The sequence below is a fragment of the Panthera onca genome, chromosome B3 (assembly GCF_046562875.1).
Source record: "Panthera onca isolate mPanOnc1 chromosome B3, mPanOnc1 haplotype 2, whole genome shotgun sequence".
Lineage (NCBI taxonomy): Eukaryota > Metazoa > Chordata > Mammalia > Carnivora > Felidae > Panthera > Panthera onca.
In genome coordinates this window covers 1,556,160-1,572,799 of record NC_138344.1, presented here as the reverse complement: position 1 = coordinate 1,572,799, position 16,640 = coordinate 1,556,160, and the positions used below count along the sequence as shown (strand labels likewise).

The window sequence follows — 16,640 nt, the reverse complement described above, 5'->3', positions numbered from 1 at the left end:
GTGATAAATGGGGGGGAGAATGAGAGAGTTAAAGGCATTTTAAATTTCTTGCTTAGGGAGAGGAGTTATTGGTCATGTCAGTAGAGAAAGACAAGTTCAGGTTTCCGTCTTTTCCTTAAAGGTAATGACTGGTGTAGAACAAGGTACATGGCCTCTAAAACGCGTAAGGAAAAAAAGCAGCATGGAAAGTATCAGCCATGTAACGCGGAATGACTGGGAACCACCAAGGAAGCGTGAGAGCAAAGGCACCCAGAGGGCCAGGCACAGGCTGCGGGCGGGTCCCGCTCTGAGCCCATGGGCGCCGGGGCCTCTGGGGCCATCGCTGCCTCGCCGAGCAGGTGTGGCGACGAGGACACCGGTGTCCCGAGTGTCCCGAGTGTCCTTTCTTGGCTGATTTGCCCGTTCCCGGCCCCCAGCACCCCATGAACTCTAAATCCCAAGAAAGCAGGGTTCCTGATGACCATGGTTGTGCCCCCGTTGTATCTCCAGACCCTAAATTGGAGGAGATTCTCATCTGCTGGCTCCGTGGACGAGCAGGTGCCTGGGGGCTGGGGAGAGGAAGACATTCTCTGACCACAGGCTCAGCCACCACACGTGCACACCTGCCCCCTGGGCTCGCAGCGCCTCAGCCCTTCACCTGGGAGACCCACTCCGCCCTCGCAAGCACACTCGAGTGCCGTCGGCCAGCCTCCCGTGCTGGCTGTGACCGTGCGGTGCACAGGAGACCTGCAGGCACGGAGTCACAGGCGGAGGATGGGCTCCGGGGCAGAGGTGGAGGGGCTGGTGAGGGCTGAGGACCCTGGAGCCCTGGTGTCGGGCAGGAGAGCCGAGCGTGGGCACAGGGCAGGCAAACCGATAGGGTCGGTGGTCGTGAGGTGAGGCGGTCACCCAGGGAAGGTCGGCGCGACCTTGAGAATGACACTTGGGACTCCCCGTTGCCAAGTGACAAGGACTCGGGTCCCAGTGGTAGGAGGACCGGAGCCAGGAGGGAGGTCTCAAGGACTCCAGAGAATTCCCAGGATTCTGCGCGGGACCGGAGTCTGGCGGCTGGAGAGCCGCCCCAGGTGAGGCTCGACAAGCCCCTCAAACGAGGGGTTCAGACAAGGTCATCCCCCTTACAAATCCCTTCTCTCACCGCCGAGAAGAGAGGGGTTTCGACGCGAAGGTGCGTGTGGACCAGCGGCCCCCACGCGGCCGGGGCTGCGACCTGCCGGGAAACCACACCTTCCTTGGCTGCCGCAGCCCACGGACAAGGAAACAGCAGGATGGGCCACACAATGTGACAAGTCGTATCGTTTGCTCGAAGCACACGACAGGGCCCATATGGGCAGGAAATAATTTCTAAATGACTGAAATGTCTCATTTACATAACCTGTATTTCTTATTCATGTTTGTACCGGCTTGGGGGGGGGGGCGTGATACGAATAGATCAATCGTTGATGACTGATTCATCCAATTTGCTGGGGCTTCTGGTTGTAGAGAGAGGTTCAAACGGATCGGGTTTTTCGTATAGGCTGCCAGTATATCAAAAAAAGTTTAAAAATGTCAGAACGGGTTTAGGAAAGTTGTAGTAGGTCTGAAATGCTTACGTGTCATGAAACACACACACACACACACACACACACACACACACACGGCATCTGCATACAAGCTTGGAGATGATGTGCAAGGTCACACGTGATGCCCTTGGAGCGGTCCCACGCCCACCCCTAGCTCTTGCCCCCCCCACCCCACGTGAGACCGTGTGGCTGGTGACCCACCCGTCCGCTGCTGGACATCCCCCGGATAAAACACTCCTACTGTACTGGTAACCAGAAGTCCAAGAACTGCCCGGCCCTGACCTTGTCACTCCCCAGGGTCACCCTCCAAGGCCCCTTCACCCCCCGACCGCTCGACGAAGCTCGCATCAGGCTCCCGATGGGTTTTTTCGTCGAGAGTTTGGTTTCCCGGCACGTCACGGCGCTGGGTTTACTGAGATCAAACTAAACCTTTGGGCCGACTGGATCTCCCTCTCAGCCACGGGAGTGGCCTGACCTCGCCCCTTTCCCTCTCGGTGTCCGTGGCTGGTCCTCCTGTGGGTCGTGGCAGGTCCCTGCAGGTGCTGATTCGTGGCAGAGAAGGGGAGACGGCAGGGGTGGTCGGCCTCCTTACAGCCGGCTCCAGACACGGTCGCCCAGCCTCCCGGCTCCCCCTCCCCTGCCCCTCCCTCCCCCACTGCCCCAGCACAAAGCCTGCAGCCTGTCTATCCGCTGGGCCCTGGAAGAGGCAGAAACCTAACAGCAGAGAGGCCACAGCGAATGTGTGCTTCACTGTAGATAAAACCCACCAAAACCCTACTAAAAATAAAATTGGCCGAAAAACGACAAGTTCGTGTGATTGAAAATGCACTAAAGGGGCGCCTGGGTGGCTCAGTGGGTTGGGCATCCGACTCTTGATTTCGGCTCTGGTCATGATCTCACAGTTGGTGGGTTCCAGCCCCACATCGGGCTCTGCGCTGACAGCTCGGAGCCTGCTTGGGATGCTTTCTCTCTCTCTCTCTCTCTCTCTCTCTCAAAATAAATAAACATTTAAAAAAGACAATGTATCGACATCACTCAGGTGTACAAAGAAAAGCCACTCTCGTTATGCTCGCCTTATGACCGAATCTTCTGCATGGGCCCCGCCTGCTGGGTGACGTCCTTGGCTGGCACAGTCCCCTTTGTCCTAAGAAAGGGGGATTCTCGGCTTCAGAGCCCCTCTCAGCACCCCCTCACACGGGGGGCGGGTGGTCTCGGGGGGGCGGACAGAACGATCCGGGTGCCGGGTCAGGACGGCAAGAGTCACGTCTGTGGCCCTTCCCCCGACAGCCACTCGGGTGCTTGTGGGACAGAAATCCCCGAGCTTGTGTCCACCTGCCGGCTGCCGTGCACGGGCTCCCCAGAAGCAGGTGCTGTAAGAAGTTGGGGTGTGTGATATTTATCGGTGGAGGGGACAGGCCTGGGCTGCGGGGCCCAGTGCGTCTCAGCTTGATGCCCCCCGGTGACCAAGCATGTCCCCCAGGCCACACGGGGCTCGCCTGCCCCCACTGTGCAGTGAAGGGGAGTCTGGCTCCGAAACGTCTCTAGCCCGCGGAGCATAAGGGGGCACTGGGGAGGACACGGGGGCAGCGCGCGACGTCATGGGGCAGCTGGGACCCCCGGGCCGAGTCACGGCAATATCAGGCGCCTGGGCACCAGGAGCCTGTGACCCTTCTCAATGTCACGGCCACGGGCGGACCCGCCTGCGTCTCTGCGTGTCTCAAAGTCCCAGACGCCCCAGCTGGGGTCGGTGGCGACCACACGCCGGTCAGCTGGTGGCCGGGGCCGGTCATCTGGTGGCCGGGGCCGGTCGTGGATCCGCTCACCACCGGGACTGGTCCCGAGGGAGAACGGCCGTGAGCCGGGCCACCACCCACACGGCGTCGACTGGAGAAGGCGGCCGGGAACGGGCGCTCGTCTCCGGGACCACGAGGGTGAGTCAGCGGTCAGCACCGGGAGGCCTTTCCGGCTCGGCAGACGGCGCGAAGGCCAAGGCTAGGAAGTTTCTCGGTCCCCTGGACCCGGATGCGCCTCGAACCCCAGCCCAGCTTCTTGCAAACAGATACCCTTGGTCCTCGGCATAGCAAGACGTAACTCCCCCACCGCGACGTTCACTTGGTTTTAAGTATGAAGCTCCGTGGTTTTAGCACATTCACAGAGTTGGGCTGCCATCCCCACGCTTAATTTCAGTGTGATTTCGCCACCCCGGAGAGAGACCCCAGCCGGCCACTCCCCCCACCCCCACCGGACCCACACGTGTGACGTGAGGGAGGGACCGTTGCACCTCATCGGCGGTGGCCCGTCGGGGGCGGGCCCGAATGCTGACACGAGAGGAGCAAGGAAAGGGAGGGAGGAAGGGAGAAAACTTCACGCAGGCCCGTTGCACCTAGAGTCGTTCGGAGTCCACGCCACCCTTGCTGAGACTCTGGGGGCCTTTCTGGAGCAGACCCGGCGAAGCGAGCAGCGAGTGGAAGGCACAGATGGCAAGTGTAGACAGCACACTCAGGGACGGGCGCGGGCGGTGGAGGGGCGGCCGGACACGCGTCCAGAGAGCCCGCTGCAGCCCTGCCAGGCTGGAGGCCGAGACGCACCCCTTCGTGAGACGGCCGGTCACCGACGCCAGACGGTGCCACAGGAGACCGGAGGGGGTGAACTCTCTTACTTTTATAAGCTTGTACTTGGCGACCGTTTACCTATTGAAAACGTGAATCAAAAGCAAACAGGTTGTGAGAGCAAGGATTCCAGTCACGTGTTGCAGTTTTGAAGGAAAAGTCAAGGCAAACGTGGCGAAACGTTAGTATATGTTAAACGAGGGCGGGGACACGAGTGTCTGTGCTAACAAGCCCTGTACTCGCCTGTGACGTGTTTAAACGTCCTGATGCAGGAGGATGCAGCATTAGAAGGTGGGAAGCAGGGGGTCGTGATGTCCCAGGTATAAACCAACCGCCCGCGGCGACGGCTTGCAATCGAGAGGAGAGGGAGGCGTGAGACAGGGCTGGCTTTGTGGTGTAGACCCTAGAGGTCTGCCCTGGGTGTTGGGTGGTGGCCCCAAGGACTGAGACGAGGAACTTGGGAAAAGAGTGTGCGAGAAGGTGAATCTGCGGTTTATGGAGCCTCGTTATCCCCAAACCTTGCCGCTCCAGGGGCAAAACTCTGACCAACACGAGCCTTCTCTACTCTTCCAAACTTCTGACCTCTCCTCTGCCTCCCTCACTCTTGGAGAACAAACTGGACCCATTCTTCACAGAGAGGATAGAAGCCACCAGAAGGGACCTCCCCGTTGGCATCACCAAGTTGCCTTTATCTGCAGCCAGGCTGTATCCTTCCCCTCAGTGTGACACGGGAGCACTTGCCTCCCAGCAGAGGTCAGCCCTCCTCCTGGACCCCACCCTCAGCCTTCTCAGCCTCTACAATCAGCCGCGATCCACACCAGCCTCTCCCTCTCTGCTGCATCTCTCCTACCAGCATCCAAACTGCTCTAGTCGTTCCCCTCTGAAAAAAACAAAAAGCAACAACAAAGTAAAGCAAAAAACAAAAAGCATTTTTCCTGAACCTCAAGTGTTCCCCCACCTCCTTCTCTCTTCGCCAGCTGTCTGACCTCAGTTTCCCCATCTCATCCCCTCCTGCCAGTTCCAGTCTGAGCTCCCTCCATTCCCTCCACCCCACTCGTTCTCGCAAAGGCTCCCCCGAGCCTTGACACTAAGCCTTCACGATATGGTTTCCTCGGCTTTCCACATCGGCCACCACACCCTCCTTCTGGAAGGAGCCTCATCTGGTCTGGAGGCCACCTTTTCCCAGAGCCCCCTCACACCCTCTGTGGCTCAGTGCCCATCGCCTTGGCTGGCCGTCCTCCTCTCCAGTATGGGAACGCCGGTGTCCCCGGAGGGGCCCTCCACCCTCCCAGCTGCCGCACTCTCCCAGGCAATCCCAGCTGGTGCACGACTTCCACTGCCCACACCTTCCCCCGCTTTCATGTTCTCTTCTGAGCTGGATCTGGGCTTCCAACTGCATCTGTAAAACCTCCACTGGAACATCCACAGACATCTCAAACCTGACATAGGGAGTCTGGATCGATGATCTCGTGGCCTCCAGATCTGCTTCCCACCTCATCGAATGCCTGCCCTCTGGCCCCTGCCCCACGCTTGCCCTGCTGAGCATCATTCTGGATGAGCCTTTCTCTCAAAACCCCTAAAACTAGCTTACGCCAAGTCCTATTGGCTCTACCATGAAATACACGTGGACGTCCGCCTTCTGTGTCATCTGTCCCCACCACCGCCCTGGTCAGGCCCATCATCCTGTGCGTCCAGATGGGCCCTCATCCACCTGCGGCCCATTAGCATTCTCCCCAGCAGTCCCATCTCGCCAGATGCAAACCTGACCAAGTCCCTCCCTCCTGGGAACCATTCTCAGGCCATCCATCATTCTTTGAACGAGGGCAAAATCCTCATGGATGCCTCCAAGGTCATTCACACCTGACCGTTTCCTGCCATGCCCAACCCTACCCTTCCACGCTCCTGCTCGTGCTGTACATCTCAGCATGAGTGTCCCCTCTTCCAGGGAGCCTCCCCACTGCCCAGATTCAGTCTGGCTTCCTGACACATTCCCTCGCAGCCTCCTGCACCTGCCATGATACTTAACACATTGTATCCGGATATCGTGTAAACGTTCCTTTAATGTCACTCTAACCCACAGGATTGTAAATTCCACGAGAGCAGGGACCATGTCTTCTTTGTTCACTGACTCCACAATGGAAGGTCAGAAGATAGTTGTTACGTGAGTGTGGGGAGGGGGTCGTATACGTGTGCGGGTAGGGGAGGGTGAAAGAAAACATGAGATAAATACGCGTCATCTCTGCAGCCTTGTGGAGAATGTGGGATCCCCGGGCACAGTGTGACAGAAGAGCCCCCCCCACTCCCCGCACGGCCGGACAGGGCACGTTGTCACCCTGCCCTCTGAACAGCCAGTCTCCCTCGAGGCAGCTCATCCCTCAGCAAGGCGGTGCGAATCCCGGTGAAGGATGCCTGGTGCTCTCACCCTGCCCCCGTCTAACTGGCCCCTTTTGACGAGAAATTCATCAAGCTTAGGGGATAAGACGAGAACAGACCACAGGCGGAGAGTGAGTGACCCGAGATCTCATTTCCGTCTCTCTCCCTTCCTATCCCAGGTCCGAAGCCTTCGAAGAGTATTATCTCCCAGCTTTCCCTGTCTTCCCTCTGGTTGCACCTTCACGGGGACAGAGCCTGCGTGAATTAGAAGTACATCCATCTGGTAGACAATGCTGAGGTCTGGAGCTCCAGCAGAGGGTTTGGGGAGCCGCCAGCAGTGGCTGGAGCCGTGCCCTTGTACCCAAGCGCCGAGCGGAGACAGATGCACAGGGAGCGAACGGGCACGCGGTCCTCCTGGCGGTGGGGGCTCCCCACGGTTCCCCAGGGAACCAGGGGGTTCCGAGCAGGCAGGGCGTCGGGGGAAGAATCCGCACTGGCCCCCTGGGAGGAGATTCAGGATCCGCGGACCAAGGATCAGGACCCCGCGGACTCCGTGAATTCCAGAAACAGCCCCTCCTCCCACCCCTGCCGCTTGTCACTGTCCTCTGCCCGCCGAGAGGACCGGAGGACGCCCCTTAAACAACAGCGCAGACTGGTCTCTGTAGGGCGGCTGGGAGACGGGCCCCACCCCCGGAGAGAGTCCCAGGGAACAAGGTTGAGGTGGGGAAGCCAAGTTCCCGAAGGAGGAGGAGTAACTCGAGACTCCAGCGAGAACGGAGAAGAGGGTGCAGACCAGGGCTCTGCAGCGTCACGGCTCCCGTGGGGCGTCACCCCCAGCCTGTCGCGCAGCAGGTGCATGTCGACCCGCCTCTCGGCAGAACCCCCCCCCCCCCCCCCCGCGCACTGTCTCCCATTCCGGGCTGACAGAGGAGCTGGGGGCCCGGTGACCGGCCCCTCTCCGTGCTGAGGGGCGTGGAGCCCAGAGGGCTCGGACGCTGCGCGGCCGACGGTGCTCAGATCACCCGGGACAGTGCTGGGGCGAGGACGCCCGCCGGGCCCGCGGCCCAGAGTGCGGTCCAGGGATAGACCAGGAGCCCTGGTGCCACACAGTACCTGTTGCAACTTGGAGGGTGACCATGTGACGCTGTTCCAGGGGAGGCAACGAGGCGAGGCAGAAACTGCACCAGAGACTCAGGGGACTTGGCTTCCGGTTCCGGGATTCGGGCCTGGCGTGTTGGGACTCCAGACCAGCTCCGGGGCCTCTCCGTCCTCTCTGTCCTCAGTGTCCCTGTCCGGATCGTTTCCTAGCACCTTCCTCGACGCCTGGGTCATCCGTCAGCCTTCCCCAAAATGCAAAGAGGAGGGATGGGCTGCCACCGAAGTCTGTCCCCTCGGCCTTCCCAGCTCGGCGAGAGCACCATCAGCCTGGAGGTCCTGGCCCCGGGCAGCCGGGGTTGGGGGGGGGAGGAGCCCACGGCCGTGCTGTGTCATCCGGGGAGGCAGGGAGCCCAGAGCACAGGCATCAACAGCACCGTGGTGCAGACAACGGACAACAGCTGGGGATTTTCCAAAAAGCTTTCCCTCAAAAGCTGCCTCGTCGGCCATCCAGGGATACGGCGGGGAAAGCCAGCGCGGGCAGGAAGCTCAGAGCGCCTCGTGCCCTGGCCTGAGGGACAGCAGGAGGCCGGGGGAGGGGGGGGGGCGCTGGCCAAGGGTGTGTGCGGAACCCTGCCCGGCCTTCTCTTCCCGGGCCGTTGACGGCTTCTCCAAGGGTCTCGGTGCCTCTTTTTCCCAATGGCCAATCAGGTAGCAGCCCACAGCCGTGCCCCCCCCAAGGCAGGGCCCCCTGGGAGCCAGCGCCCCGCACCCAGCACCCCTCCGCCCCGGGAGGCAGCAGGCAGCCCATCCAAGCACCCACGTCCTCAACTGGGCCAGTCATCAAAGACGCAGGACCCGACAAAACACAGTTCTGCTCTCATGGACGGGGCCTGTAGCGGAGAGAGATAGACCACAAAGAAACATACCTGTGAGTGTGCGTGCACCCTGGTGGGGGGGGGGGTGGCAAATGCTAGAAACACGCAAAGAAGGTAGCGGAGACAGAGTGAAAGGGACAGAGTTTCTCTTTTGCATAGAATGGTCATGGAAGTTACCTGACATTTGAGCCACGGAAGGAGAGAGAGAGAGAGAGCCCATCTTCTCAATCTCTGGTGGGAGAACCTAGTAATGGAAGCAGTGGAAGTCCCAGTAAGGAGAGCCGGAAGTGCAAAGGCCCTGGGGCAGGAACGACTGGGGAGAGCAGGAGAGCCCACTGGCCGTCCTGGCTGGAGGAGCTTGTGGGGTTGGAGGTAGAAAAGGAGGCCAGAGAACGACCGGGGTGGTCTCCTAGGGCTTCTCGGTCACCAAAAGACCTTGGATTTCCCTCCGAGTGAAACGGAAAACCACTGGAGAGTTCTGTGCAGGGCAATCACAGGTTTGAAAGGCGTGGCTCCGGCTGAAATGCTCATTCCTGCATTTTGTAGGCAGGAGCAAGTTCATCGGTAACTGTAAAGAGGGAGCCAGAGGGGGCACCAGTTGCTTCCAAACCTCCCTGCACACGGCAGACCCGGGCTGTCCGGGTGCCCCCTCCCCGTGGGGCGCAGGACAAGGCCGTGGGGGACGGGACCCATGAACCTGCCAGCCATAGGCGGCAAGCTGCCCGTCCCAGCCCAGGCCGTAAGCAGCCTGGAGACTGACCAGCACGACCTTCCCCAGCCCCTGCCAGAGCCCAGAGTCCCGGCCGCTCGCAGGCAGGCGCCTCCCAGTGCAGGGCTGAAAACGTTACGAGTGACTTCAGTTACCAGTGGCTTAAGAACCGACTTGAAAACTCCTGAAAATCTTCCGTTGGCTCTCGTAAACCAGTGCCCTCGCCCACCCTCCTGCTGAATCTCTCTTCAGGCAGAGAATGGGCCGCGTCCGGCCACAGTCCATCCCACGCTGGGTCGGAGCCAGACGCTCTGGCAGTGTTTTCCCCCCCCGCTGTCCCCTTGTGGGTCCCACCACCGCAGCAAAGGAGTCCCTGGGCCACCGGCAGGAACTGGGGGCCGGGAAGCCACGTGCCTGCTTTGCGATGCGGTCACAGCCGCACGCGATTTGCTGCACAGAAGGCGTTGGCACCTATCAACGTGCGAGGAGCCCGCGGGCACGGATCCGGGGCCCCTGACGGCGCTGCTGGAGAACGGGCCGACGCCAACGGTGACGCGCCCTTCTCCGTCCCTACCGCGAAGACAGCACGCTCCCCCACCAGCTGGCTGCAGCGCTCAGATACCCGCCGAAGTCAGGCCCGCGTGAGCGACACCTGCCGAATTCCGTTCAAGTCCACCTGTTTTGAACTTTCGGTGTGAGACAGGAAGTCCGACCGCTAAAAGCTCAGACGGAAACTGGAGCCCCTTTGAGGGGGGCCGCGCCGATCTGCTCCCAGTGGGCGCCGACCAAGGGGGGCTGGTTTCCCCTCGGGGCCGTCCGACTCCACGCCGAGCTGCCCCAGCTGCCCCAGGGGCCTCTCAGCCCATTTCCAGGATGGCGCGGTCCTCACCTCAGGACCGCCGGGGTCAAGATTGGCGCAATTGTCTGCTTAACGTGCTCGTATCTTCTTCTTGGGGTGGAGACCTGCCAGAACACGGCAGCACCGTCCCTTCCGTCCGGTGGCGGTGGCGATCGATGTCACATCCCGCCGGGACCCCGTCCCCTTGCCACCGTGGGAAAGGGCAGCGCTGTCCCCGGGAGCCGCCGACGTCCTCCCGCTGAGGCTGGGCTTGGCCGCACGACTTTCTCTGGCAGCAGCTTTGAGAGCCAGCCCGAGGCCTGCCGCCCGCACTCCGCCTCTGCCAGTAGACAAAAGTGCCCCACGGACAGGCTGTTTCTCCAGCCCGGGTCCCAGATGGGACTCCCGACACGGAGCCCAGCCGTCCTCAATGGACGCACGGCGCGAACGCTCGTACCAGGCTGAGCTCGCGAAGCCCTGACTTGGAAATTGTAAAACTAAGTACCGAGGAAACTGACGTCGTTGGGTGACCGAAGCTGCCTCACCAAGCTCGGGTGACTGCTTTGTTTCTGCGGGTTGAGGAGGAGAGGAAGCCAGGGTGGCGTGAGAGAGGGGAGAGGCGGGGGCAGAGGGGAGAGAGGAGCCTTCCGTCCAGTGCTTCCTGCGGCCCTGTAGGCTCCCGTGTGTCCCAGTCCTTACCCGGCCCCGGTCGTCTTCCCTGCCCGGACCCTCTGATCCTTGCGGGAACGTGCCTCCTTCCTTCACCTAGTGTAAGTGGGATCCCTGTCCCCTGCAGCGACAACCCTGACTTTCGCGTCTCACCGCGCAGCCGAGACCCCGGGCCGGCGAGCGGACGGCACTTCCCGGGGCTGCCAGTGCCCGTTGGGACAGCTCCAAGGCCTCCCCGCCCAGCTAGGGGGCAGGCGGGGGGGGGGGGGTGCGGGAGGGGAGGGATGCGGGGACGGACCTGGGCAGAGACCTTGCCGCACCCCCCAGGCTGAGTCCTTAGCCAGGGGTCTAAGCTCTCAGAATTCGGAGGGAGGGATTAGCAAGCTTGGGAAAAGCGTAGACCACCGAGATCCTGAAGGACCGAATCGTCAAATGGGAAGACTTTGTTTTCTTTATTTTTTTCCTGGATATTTAAATGTTTTTAAGTGTTTATTTATTTTTGAAAGAGAGAGAGACAGAGTGTGAGCGGGGGAGGGTCACAGAGAGGGGGAGACACAGAATCCGAGGAGGCTCCAGGCTCCGAGCCGTCAGCACGGAGACCGACGCGGGGCTCGAACTCACAAACCGCAAGATCGTGACCTGAGCCCCAGTCGGACGCTTAACCGACTGAGCCACCCAGGCGTCCCCTGGATATTTAAACAGTACATGTTCATCATTTTAAAACCATTTAGAAAAGCATAAAGAAGAAAGTAACAAATCAGCTGAAATCCCATCGGTCGGGAAGAAAGCGTCTTAACATATGAGTGACTCTTCATTCAGACAGATCTCTATGCCTCCGTGCAGACGTATGTAAATAAATTTGCCTTTACAGAAATGGGGTCATACCATGTGTGTGTGTCATAGCTTGTTCAGGCTGATACAACAAAGTGTCATAAACTGGGTGGCTTCTAAAGAACAGAAACTTAGTTCTCACAGTTCTGGAGGCTGGAAAGTCCGAGATCAATGTGCCGGGCAATTCCGTGTCCAGTGAGGGCCCACTTCTAGGGTCATAGACGTGTTCCCTCCCACTGTGTCCTCGCAGGGTGGAGTGGTGACCGAGCTCTCTGGGGTCCCTTCTTCTGTAAGGGCACGAATCCCATTCTGCAGGGTTCCACCCTCGTGACCTGATCCCTCCCCAGAGGCCTCGCCTTTTTAATACCCTCACACAGTGGATTAGGTCTCAACATACGAGTTTTTCAGGGACCCAGACCTTCAGTCTATAGCAATGTGCTTTTGGAAACTTCCTTTTTCACTTCATAGTACGTCACCAACACCTTCAATGCCAATACGTAGGGTCGTGCTGTCCTCTCCATGACCGTATGGATTTCCATCCTGTGGATGAAGTCCCCCCAGCGTGCCGTCCGTGAGACTCCATCAACCACACGACACGGCACGAGAGCTGAGACTGGTCCCCAAAGACCAGTCCGCTTAGGTCCCAGGACCCCCTTTTCCTGCTGTGGGACCTTGGGAAAGTTGCCCGCCCTCTCTGTCCGGTTTTCCCCTCTGCAAGAGGGTGCTTTAGTACGTCAAGTACTAAGATAGTTGTTCTCAAACTGCTTTCTGGAAACATTGTGCTAATGCACATTTTCATCAACAGTGGGAGACGCCTCTCTCCCCGAGCCCCACAGCAGCACTGGACTTTGTCGATATCTGAAAGTTTGCAGCCTGGTAGGTAAAAAGTACAACTTTCTGAGCTTCTCGTTTGCAGCAAGATGGTTGTTTTGGTCTAGTTCTTGGACCTTTCCATCCCCTCCTTCGTGGGTTGTCTGCTCGTCTCTTTTATTCTCTGTTGTATTGGGATGATCATCTCTCTGCGATGATCCTAAGGGTTCTTTGTGAATGTTCTACCTTCAAATGTCGCTGTAATATTAGGGGTATCAGATAAAATGCGGGACACGCAGTGAAACTTGACTGCCAGAGGGGTGCCTGGGTGGCTCAATCGATTAACTGTCCGACTTTGGCTCAGGTCATGATCTCGCGGTGCGTGGGTTCGAGCCCCGCGTCGGGCTCTGTGCTGACGGCTCGGAGCCTGGAGCCTGTTTCGGATTCTGTGTCTCCTTCTCTCTCTTCACCTCCCCTGCTCATTCTCTGTCTCTCTCTTTCTCAAAAATAAATATTTTAAAAATTAAAAAAAAAGAAATTTGACTGTCAGATAAATAATGAATGGGACACATGTATACTAAATAATTATTTGTCGTCTATTTGAAATTCAAATTTAACCAGGTGTTTGTATTTCCCTTAGCTGAATTTAGCAATCCCATGTCATATAGAGAGCAAATATTTTTTCCAGTTTATTACTTTTTCAACTCCGTTTATGGTGTTTTCATTTTAATAAAGACACTTATTTGTATATTTTATAATCCTATCTATTAGTCTTTTACTCTATGGTTTCGTGATATATTTAGAAAGGCTTTCACAATCCTGGCTTTATGATAAATACTTACCTCCATATTCCCCTTACTAGTTTTCACTTCACTGTTTTGCACTCACTATTCTTTTTTACGTTTATTTATTATTGGGAGACAGAGCGAGACAGAGCGTGAGCAGGGGAGGGGCAGAGAGAGGAGGAGACACAGAATCCGAAGCAGGCTCCAGGCTCCGAGCCGTCAGCACACAGCCCGACGCGGGGCTCGAACCCACGCACCGCGAGATCATGACCCGAGCCGAAGTCGGACGCCCAACCGACTGAGCCACCCAGGCGCCCCCTCACCCACTATTTGATGGGTTTGGAACTTATCCTGCTCCCAGAATAAGAACTTAATCAGCCCCCAGTAATTACTCTCTAGTGATGCCAATACCGGGTCTTGAAAAATTCTGTCAACTCGGGGCACCGCGTCACACACCACCGTCCCTCACAAAGCTCTGATTTCGGCTTCTTCACCCTTGCGTACAGAGCAGCCGCCTCTGGCCAGTCACCTGCTGCTTTCATCACTGGTGCTTTGCGCGAGAGGCAGTGTCTCGTGCCGGGGGGTTAGCACGGAGGCCCGCCTCCGATCCCTGACCCTCCACTTCCTGCTGGGTGACGGCACCTGCACGTCCTTATCTGCGAGGGCCAGCAGTAGTGGTCGCCACACCACAGGGGGGCGAGGGACAGACCGCCTTGATGCACGTGAACACGCCCTCGGCGAAGCGGTCGCACTGAACGTCCTTTGCTCGTCCAGGCGCGGCTCTCACGGCACCGTCCAGCCGGCTGGCCTCCCTCCCGTCCTGCTTCGCCAACCTCTCCTTGACGGTTCTCTACCCTTCCACACGAGCCCTCAAATCCCTGCGTCAGGCTGAAGAGAAAACTCTACCTGGTGCCGGACGGGGACGCGGTAGGCAGGGCTCCAGAGCCCGCTGCTTTCCGTCCACGAACGAGGCTTGTGTCTTAGCAGATTCAAGTTTCCTTCATCCCCCCGTTAAAGAGCAGCCGTTGGGTTTGTTTTCGTTTTCTAGAAAACAGACCACATTCCCTTACACGTGTCTGTTCCTAGCTGTGTGTGGTTTTGCCCTTCAAAAGGGCACTTCAGTCTTCACTCGGGTTCGCGCTGGTCAGCAGGCGCCCGAGAAGCGGGGCGTCTGGACGCTGTCTCGCAAGCCACCGGGTCGTTGGACGCGGCTATTTCCACCTTCAGTCTGGACCGTGACATCCGCTGCAAACAGAAACCGTCGTCCCGGCTTCCCAGTGGCAAAGAAAGCACCCTCGCGAAAAGGGCTTTGGCTTTGCAGAGGCGCGACCTGGGGTTTCACAGCCTTTTCCTTCTCGCCTCTACTCGCATCGCCGGACTTTGCAAAGCGCCCCGGCCTCGCTCCCAACTTTGGTGGAAACGCTCGGCTCGCTATTAAGCATAATGCAGGCGGATGCTGAGCGGGCACTCGACCCGTCCCTGTCCCCGTTCCTGGTCCCTGTCCCCGTCAAGGGAGCCTCTGAGGGCTCGCTTTGGAGGAGCCATGGGGGCGGCTAGGCTGCGTGCCCTCCCCTCACTGCGCCCCTCCACCCCGCACCCCTTCCTCCCCGTGCCCCCTCACCTCGCCCCTTCCTCCCCGCAACCCCTCCCCTCATCTCCTCCCTGCACCCCTTCCTCCCCGCGCCCCCTCCGCGCCCCCTCCCTGCACCCCTTCCTCCCCGCGCCCTCTCCCCTCACCTCTTGCTCCCCGCGACCCCTCTCCACACCCCCTCCCGCACCCCTTCCTCCCCGCACCCCTTCCCCTCGCCCCTTCCTCCCTGCAACCCCTCCCCTCATCTCCTCCCCGCACCCCTTCCTCCCCGCGCCCCCTCCTGTGCACCCCTTCCTACACGCGCCCCCTCCCCTCACCCCTTCCTTCCCCGCAACCCCTCCCCTCATCTCCTCCCTGCACCCCTTCCTCCCCATGCCCCCTCTCCGCGCCCCCTCCCAGCACCCCTTCCTCCCCGAGTTCCCTCCCCGCGTCCCCGCCTGTGCACCCCTTCCTACCCGCGCACCCTCCCGCACCCCTTCGTCCCCGCGCCCCCTCCCTGCACGCCGCACCCCCTCTTCCCCGCACCCTCTCCCTGCACTGGCACCGTGCCTCCTCCCCTGGGGCCCCCTCCTCTCCGTGCGCCCCCCCCCCCCCCGCGTCCCCTCCTCCCCGCACCCCCTCCCCGCGTCCGCTAGGGTGAAGTTTCGCCATGCGTTTCCGCTTGAACGGCTTCCAGCCGCCTCCCCTTTAAAGCGCCGGGACGGCCGCGCCTCCGCTCACAGCCCCCGCCTGCGGCCGGGCCGGGCTGCCCGCGCCTCCGGGGCGCTGACTCAGCCGCAGCCGCCCGCCGCCCGCCCGCCGAGCCGGGCCTGGGCTGCGCCCCGCGCCCCGACCCCGCGCCCCGACCCCGCCGGCCCCGGGACCCGCGAGCGCACGGGACGGCCTCGCCAGGTAAGGACGCCCGAGCTTCCCCGGGACCCGCCGCCGCGACAGCCGGGGGAACGGGGCGCAGCAGCCTGGGCGCGGGGAGCGGGTCCGCCCATCGGGGTCCGGGACCCGTCGGCCGCCCCCTGCGCCCCGGGGCGCGGTGCAGGGGGAGCCGCGGCCGCCGGTGCCTGCGGGCTCGGGGGTCCGGGGCCGGGAGCTCGCAAGGTGCGGGGTGGGGGGGGGGGCGGTGAGAGGGCGTGGGGGGGGTCCCCCGAGACCGAGCCGCCCCTCCCCACGGGGCCGGGGCCCTGTGCCAAGGCGGGGACGCGGGGGGGGGGGGGGGGGGGAGTTGAAACGGAATCAAAGTTAGAAATTCCTTCTTGTCAAGTTCAGTGCGTGAAACCCAGTCCCTTCTCGCGCTGACAGCTACATGGGCCGGATTTTTCTCCGTTTAGCGGATGAAGGTCACAAGGGATGTAACTTCTGGGAAAACTTCTCTCAGTGGCAGCTTTTCTAAAATGTCAAGTGTCACATTTTGTCCTGATCTAACCCAAAGCCTAGTACAACCAGCCCAGTCTTTCCCCCACATCAGTGCAGGAGTGAGGATGCCTCTGGGAGACGTTTTGGGGAAATGTGGCGCGGAACCGAATTCTTTAAGACAGTCTCTGTTGCCCCCAGGGAAAGTTCTGGAAGGGAAAGGCTGTCAGAGAAGCCCAAGGTGATGCACCTTCTCACCGAGACTCTGGGTTAAGGCCACAGTGTGGCGGGGGACCCAGGGACCCGGAAACAAAGCCCCAGGGCTCTCACGCGGCCCCGGCCGGGGAAGTTTCTGTCCTGATCCACGTCTGTGTCAGCTTGCGGGGTCTCAATCCTTGCGCGGGCTTCCCGGAGCCTCCCTGCATCCCAGCCAGGATCAGCACCCGGACACAGTCCTACTCTTTTACTAAACTCTGTCCGGTGGACTAGGGGGTCTGCGCCCGGGGGCTGTGGGACTCAGTCCCCTGTGTAATCACCTGACTGTGGTCC

General features: G+C 60.1%; 1 protein-coding gene across 1 annotated transcript in view; it reads left to right on the top strand.

Moving 5' to 3' along the window:
• The first annotated feature begins 15,485 nt into the window (after window positions 1-15,485).
• The window catches only part of CTXND1 (cortexin domain containing 1), a 35,093-nt gene continuing 33,938 nt past the window's right edge, over window positions 15,486-16,640 (top strand). The window contains exon 1 of the mRNA XM_078449097.2: window positions 15,486-15,638. The gene's annotated coding sequence lies outside the window, so the exon portion shown is untranslated. The remainder of the gene's footprint in view (window positions 15,639-16,640) is intronic.